Consider the following 7,441-nt stretch of genomic DNA (forward strand, 5'->3'; position numbering starts at 1 on the left):
TATATATATATATATATCTATATATATATATATATATATATATATATATATATATATATATATATTTAAATTTAGGGGCATTGAATGAAACCTTACATGTTTTTGAGATATGTAGTTCTCCCTTATTGTTCACATTATTGGATGGTGACTATGGATGGAACCCCTAAATGTTATGAAGTGTGAAAGCATCTCATTCTCAGTGAATATATATTATGCGAATGATGAGTGGTGAATGTATATTATTTGAATGGTGTGTGGTGAATGTATATTATTTGAATGGTATGTGGTAAAAAGAAGCATAGTATCGTTTAAGTAGACTAACACAATATATATTTTAGACAACAACATGTGAATGTATATTATTTGAATAGTGTGTGGTGAATGTACACTATTTGAATGGTGTATGGTGAATGTACATTATTTGAATGGTGTGTGGTAAAAAGGAGTATAATGTCATTTAAGTAGGTTAAAATAATATTGATAATTCTACATATAAAACATAAAGCATTGACACATTAAAGAAAAATAAACACCTACACATAATGTGCCCAATTAACTGTGATAATGTTTATAATGGAAATAGTTTACTTTAGTCACTTGCATTTAATGTACCCCATTAACACATGATAATATTTTTATTTATTTTATTTATAATAAATAAAAACAAAATATATCAATTTTTCTTAAAAAACCATTTTCTTAAAAAATAGCAATAAACATAAAACTAAATTTTGAAACTTATTCTAATTGAAGTCAATGTATTAATTGATACATTGACACCTATACCGTTTTCTTTGTTTGGAGACTTAGAGTGAACACCCACTCTTATTCGCTGAACAATAATGCATTCAAGGCTTAAGTGACCTCTTCATCACTGCTGCTCTCATAGTCCTTATAATTAGGACTAAGAGGACACTGTGACACTCCATTATTTTGAAATTCATCGTCACGCTCTTCATTACTATTGCTCTCATAGTCCTTAGAATCAATACTAAGTGGACACCATGACACTCCTTTATTTTGAAATCCGTCATCATGCTCTTTAGCACTGCTGGTCTCATAGTCCATTAGATTAGAACTAAGAGGACACTGTGACACTCCATTCTTTTGAAATTTTTCATCACGCTCTTCATCACTGCTGCTCTCATAGTCCTTAGAATTAGGACTAAGAGGACAGCGTGACACTCCATTCTTTTGAAATTCATCATCACGCTATTCATCACTGTTGCTCTCATAGTCCTTAGAATTAGGACTAAATGGAGACTGTGACACTCCATTCTTTTGAACTTCATCATCATGCTCTTCATCACTGCTGCTCTCATAGTCCTTAGAATTAGGACTAAGTGGACACCATGACACTCCATTCTTTTGAAATTCATCATCATGATCTTCATCACTACTGCTCTCATAGTCCATAGGATTAGGACTAAGTGGTCACCGTGACACTCCATTCTTTTGAAATTCGTCATCATGCTCTTCATCACTACTGCTCTCATAGTCCTTAGTATTAGGACTAAGTGGAACCTGTGACTCTTTATTTATTGAAAATTCTCCACCCCCTCTTTCATCAGTGTTGCTCTCATAGTCCTTAGGATTAGGACTAAGTGGAAAAATTGACTTTCTATTCATAGTGGAAGAATTCCTGTTATATTCATCAATATGAATAGAGTTGTTATGTGATGAAGATATTGATGATGTACAAAATGAAACTTCACTATCAGGAGAATCCATCCCTTTCAAATAGAAGAGGCTGAATGATACAAATGTAGAGTCTCCTAGTTTCAATCCCACTTCTTCACCCCTGTGAGCATCACCCGATGCAATGAGTGCTAAGTGAACTATTCAAAAATCATGAGAAATTAGTCAGTTACAACTACCTCTCATGGAAATGGTCATACGTTTGAATGACTTACTTAACACAGTTGAATCCCAAAAATGATATCTAATATAATGCACTGCGTAAATCCCCCATACTTAAATTCAAAAAGAGTTAAGGGATCTCTACTTGAATGGTTCATGAGGCACAATACTTGCTAAGGTTTTGCAAATGGGGTAGCAAGCTAAGTGGGCTTGATTGTGGGAAAAACTCCACAGTTAAGCGCGCTTGAGCCAGAGGAGTTCTGGGATGGGTGACCTCCTGGGAAGTCCTGGTTACCGGGTGCACGCCCCGGAAGTGATGATTGATGCTATGTGATTCGTTCTCCACATTTCACTAGTTTCAATCCCACTTCTTCACCCCTGTGAGCATCACCCGATGCAATGAGTGCTAAGTGAACTATTCAAAAATCATGAGAAATTAGTCAGTTACGACTACCTCTCATGGAAATGGTCATACGTTTGAATGACTTACTTAACGCAGTTGAATCCCAAAAATGATATCTAATATAATGCACTGCGTAAATCCCCCATACTTAGATATTATAAAGCTTAGAGAATGAAATTTTCTCTCCAAAAAGTTTCGCTAAAATATTTCCCTCCAAAAATTTTGTTAGATTTATTTCCCTTCATTATTTTACTCTACAATTTAGTGAAAAAGGTAAACTAAGTTTTTTTATGAAATAAATCTTTAAAGTTAAAATTGTAAACTACAAATTTTACCTAAATTATTTTAATAGTTAAAGTATATAATATTTACTAAACAATTGAATGTTTTTTTTTTAATTTTTATAATACATTCTAAAACAAATTAATCCCACATTCACCACACTGTAAGACGATTCCATAATATTCACTTTATCATAGTTTCCTATATCGCCATAAAAAAATTAACATGCCAAATTTTTTTTAAAAAAATTAATCCCACATTAACTGTATGGTAAAACATTTTCATACTTTCACCTATATAAGAAATTCCATTATCACTATTACTCACATCACATCAAGATTTTTTGAGATTCGCTGAAAGACTTGGAGCGAATTTGTGGAGCAGCTACATTGTTATCAACAACATATTCAACGGAGAACTCTCGCAATTGAAAGGTTAGTTAATTTTTTTTCCTTGCAAGTTTTAATATTAAATAAGTTTAATGAAGTAGAATTTTTTTTTTAAATTAAAACTTTTTGCGGGCCAAATTTACCCACTATGTCCGCTGTGAGCATGGTGGGCCTGGTAAAGCTCATGACGGCCAAACGAGCCTGGTAATGCTCACAATGGCCAAACGGGCTTGTAGGTTAGGGGCGATGAGTATGGGTAGCCCACCCACCTACAAGGTGGTAGGGCGATTCTCAGAATCGCCTCTCCACCGCGCGGGCGGGTGAGCCGCCGAGGTGGCACGGTGGGAGGTTTTCGCAGGCCCCCCCCCCCCCCCCCCCCAGTGCCACCTCAGCGGCCCACTCGCCCAGGGGGTGGCAGGCTGCTAGGGTGGCGCGAAGGGGCTGCCACATCCTCCCCCAGTGGCCTGCCTGTCAGCGGGGTGGTGGGGCGACAGTTGGCAGTGTGGCAGGGCGTTTCCGAGAATCACCCCGCCACACTGCAGAAGGGCAGGCCGCCGGGGTGGCACGGGAGGGGTTGGGCGAAGGGAAGTGGTTGGGCCGCCATGGTGGGCTAGGTAGGCAAACCCAACGACTGGCTCGGTTGGTGATCCGAATTGGATCCATAGAAAGACTATCGAGAACCATGACTGAATCAGGTCAAACAAATATCTAATGAAATCCAAAATAGTATCATAAATACCTTGGAACCAGTGGCCATGGCAGCTAACATGGAACGACGAGGACCTCGATAAAAGCAAACTAACCAAGGCCCATGGAGACCGCGCAAGAGGCCAAAGTAGCCCCTAGGAGCCCTGGAATGGAAAAAGGGCGAAGTTTTTGATGTGCAATTATCGCTAATCGCGCATCGCTAAGCGAATAGGGCCAAAATGGGAAAGCCCGAGCACCCGGTCACATGAGGGAACTGGAGGACCACACGCAGAAAAAGGTAAAAGTGCTAAAGTACAAAGGCGGGACCCGCGCTCTAGAAACCAGCAATTTTGATCGGGGCGCCCTTGAACAGTAAGAGGTTTTGGATAGGAGCGGAGTGATTCTATTCACCGATCGATGTGTGGCAGATGGAGGTGAGAGAAAACCGCCATTGATTGTGCACTATCGATCGAGCAAGTCAACCGCGTGAAACGTGTGTATGGCATCGGATTTGGAGGGCCTAGATTGGACAGCTAAGATTGCGCCTAATGGAAAGAAGCATAATCGACAAGGAATTAAGCCACGATCTAAAGGGATTTGGAATCAGTTTGACTGCCACGGTGGAGGAAGAATGCATCCATGGCGTAACTGAAGAAACAAACTGATGAAGCATGCTGGCACCAATTACAAGAGGAAAAGTGGCCACTCCCTGAGCGTTCATGATGACACCGAACATAAGGAACTCCCAAGCGCAGCTGCAGAAGGTGAACCGACATAGGTGGAAGAGGAACCGAACAGGCATAGGGATCGAATGTCTAAAGCCATGAACAGAGACAGTTGAATTAGTCAGATTGGGAATCCGAATTGAGGAGAATCCAAGTGACCAAGAGAGACAGTGAACAGTGAACCCTGAGAGGAGGACTGAAGACAGAGAATAGTAAAGCCAAGCAGAAGAGACAAAGGGCCAAGCTAGCCACAGGCAGCATCGAGCACCAGAGATCTTGGAGACTCAAGCCTTCCCATAGAGGAATCTGTCCAGACTAAGCATCACATTTGGCTCTTTCCACTATAGACCAAGGGTCACAGAGCTGGTAGGAAGAAGAAGAGTCTGTGTACTCTGAGTTGCTTGGGGAATCCAAGAACCACCCTGCCAAGCAAAATGTGCTTCAGGAGAACTCATATTGAGTCCCTGTATTGTAATTTCTCTACTGAAAGACACAATAAAACTAGGCTACCACTGAAGATGGACCGGAGACGTAGCCCTGGAGAATAGGGTGAACTCCTTATTAAAACTGTTTGTGTCTTTGTGTTGTTTACTGTATTTCTCTGCTATCTTTCCATTTATTTTCTGTGTATTAGCAATCTGATCGATCCGTTGTTTCAATAACACAGAACACACACACACCAGCACATGAGTCTGTAATACCTTTAGCTTAATAAATCTTTAACTGATGGCACCCATAGGGTGAATATCAAATCAAGTGGTATCAGAGCAGTAAGGTTGTAAGGTTAGACAAGCTTGTGTTGGTATAGCTGTGAATGCTCACACGATCAAAGCTCAAATTAGGAGAAGGAGAGTTGGTGGAAGCCAATCCTGAAATTGGGAGAGTCTATCCTCGAAAGACCATGTCAGAAGAAGGTTCTATGGGGCCAGACCCTCAATTCATAGAGAGTTTCCTAGCTATGAAGTCCATGGTTGAAGAAATGTACCGAGACTTTAGAAAGCAAAAGGTGGAAGATGCATCAGGCTCTAAGTAAGAGAAAGAAGATGATGAGTCTCACTTCCATGACAACTCCAAAGGAAAAGGGAAAGAGGAAAACTTTCTCACACCTCCTAATAGCCCTATACATAATAAGAAATCATCTTTGATTAAGTTAGATGTTAATTTGATTTTACTATATATGATGGAGAGCTAAATTTTGAAAAATTGGACAATTGGATTAGAAAAATTGATGTGTATTGCAGGGTACAGAATATAAACTCAGACAAGAGTAAGATTCAGCTGGCAAGCCTACGCCTAGGAGGCATTTCCTTGATTTGGTGGGAAGGTAGAACCCAAGCTGATATGCAAAGCCATGGTAAGACCATCTCTTTCTCGAGTGACTTCGTTTCTATAATCAGGAAATAATTCTATCCATTGGCCTAGATGCACCAAGCCATGATGAGTTGGCAAACTCTTTGGCAGTTGAAGGGGTAAAGTGTACAAGGGTATACTCAAGAGTTCAAAAAGAAAGCATTGACGTTGGGTATCTCACTAGACTCACCAGAGACTCTTTTTAAGTACATTGGTGGTCTACACAGCTACATGAGGCATACCATCCTCATGTTTAATCCCACTAGTATAGATGAGGTGTCTGTACAAGCTACTCATCTAGAGGCTAGAGGAAAGAATGGCAATCCAGAAGTTGGGGGACCATCCCAACCCACTGTAAGCAAGAGCAAGGAGAAAATAGAACAGAAGTGGAAAGAAAGGAAGGCTAACACTGCACAGAAAGCCAAAGCTTCATGCATTCACTGTAAAAAGGAGGGGCATGATGATGAGAATTGTTGGATTCTGCATCCAGAGCTGAGACCTAAGAAGTCTGAGGGCAAGAAGAAGAAGACAGCTGCAGCTATTCAAAGAGTTTGGGGTCAGAGTCGGGAGATGAAACAACCATAGCAGCCACAGGTATAAAAGGTAAGAATTCTGAAGCATCTACTAGTAATTTTGCTCAATCTGTTATTGCTGAAGAAAATGAGAGAAAAAGACATGAGCTTTTCCATATTCGAGTTATTTCCAAAAATAAAAAGTTTGATACTTTGTTTGATAGTGGCTCTCAAGTAAATTTGATTTCTGAAGAAATTGTAAAGAAATTGGTATTAGCAACTACACCTCACAAGAAACCATACCCATTAGGATGGTTGAATGATAAAGCACAACTACAAGTGACTACACAGTGCAAACGCAAGTTTTCTTTTGGGTCAGCATTTGTAGATGAGGTTGAGTTAGACATAATTTCTTTGGATATATGTGGAATTGTTTTAGGAAGTACTTACTTGTACGATAGAAAGGCTATTTTCTATAGAGCTGAGAACAAGTATCTACTGGTTAAAGATGGAATCGAATACTTTATGAGAGCTCATAAGCTCAAGAATAATTATAATCTCATAAACTCAGGGCAGATGAAAAGAATGATTAATTCATGCAAACAATTCTTACTCATGGTTGTAAACGAAAAGAAACCTGATAAAACCAATGTATTTGAGGGTTGTACTGCTGAACAACAAGCTGATATAGAAAAGGTTGTTTTAGAGTATGATGTCTTGTTTCAAGAACCTAAAGGTCTACCACCCAAAAAGGGAATAGTAAATGATATTATTTTGCAGCAAGATGTTCCATTGCCTAACATTGGGATGTACAGGTTGTCTACTTTAGAGAATGCTGATATCAAGAAGCAGGTGCAGGAGTTGCTCGAGAAGGGCTTCATGAGGCCTAGCACATCACCATGTGGGTCACCAATTGTTTTGGTGAGAAAGAAAGATGGCTCGTGGAGAATGTGCATTGATTACTGAGCACTGAATAAGATAACAATCAAGAATCATTATCCCTTCCTCGCATAGATGATCTCTTAGATCAATTAAAAGAAGCTGTTTATTTCACCAAACTAGATTTGCATAGTGGATACCATCAGGTCAGAGTTGCAGAGCAAGATGCATGGAAGATTGCTTTCAAAACAAAGAAGGGATTGTATGAATGGCTAGTTATGCCTTTTGGCTTAACTAATGCTCCTACTACTTTCATGAGATTAATGAATGATCTACTCAGACCTTTTCTTGATG

Source organism: Pinus tabuliformis, chromosome 6 (genome assembly GCF_031772625.1).
Source record: "Pinus tabuliformis cultivar Carrire ecotype Pingquan chromosome 6, CPIR1, whole genome shotgun sequence".
In the NCBI taxonomy this organism is placed as follows: Eukaryota; Viridiplantae; Streptophyta; class Pinopsida; order Pinales; family Pinaceae; genus Pinus; species Pinus tabuliformis.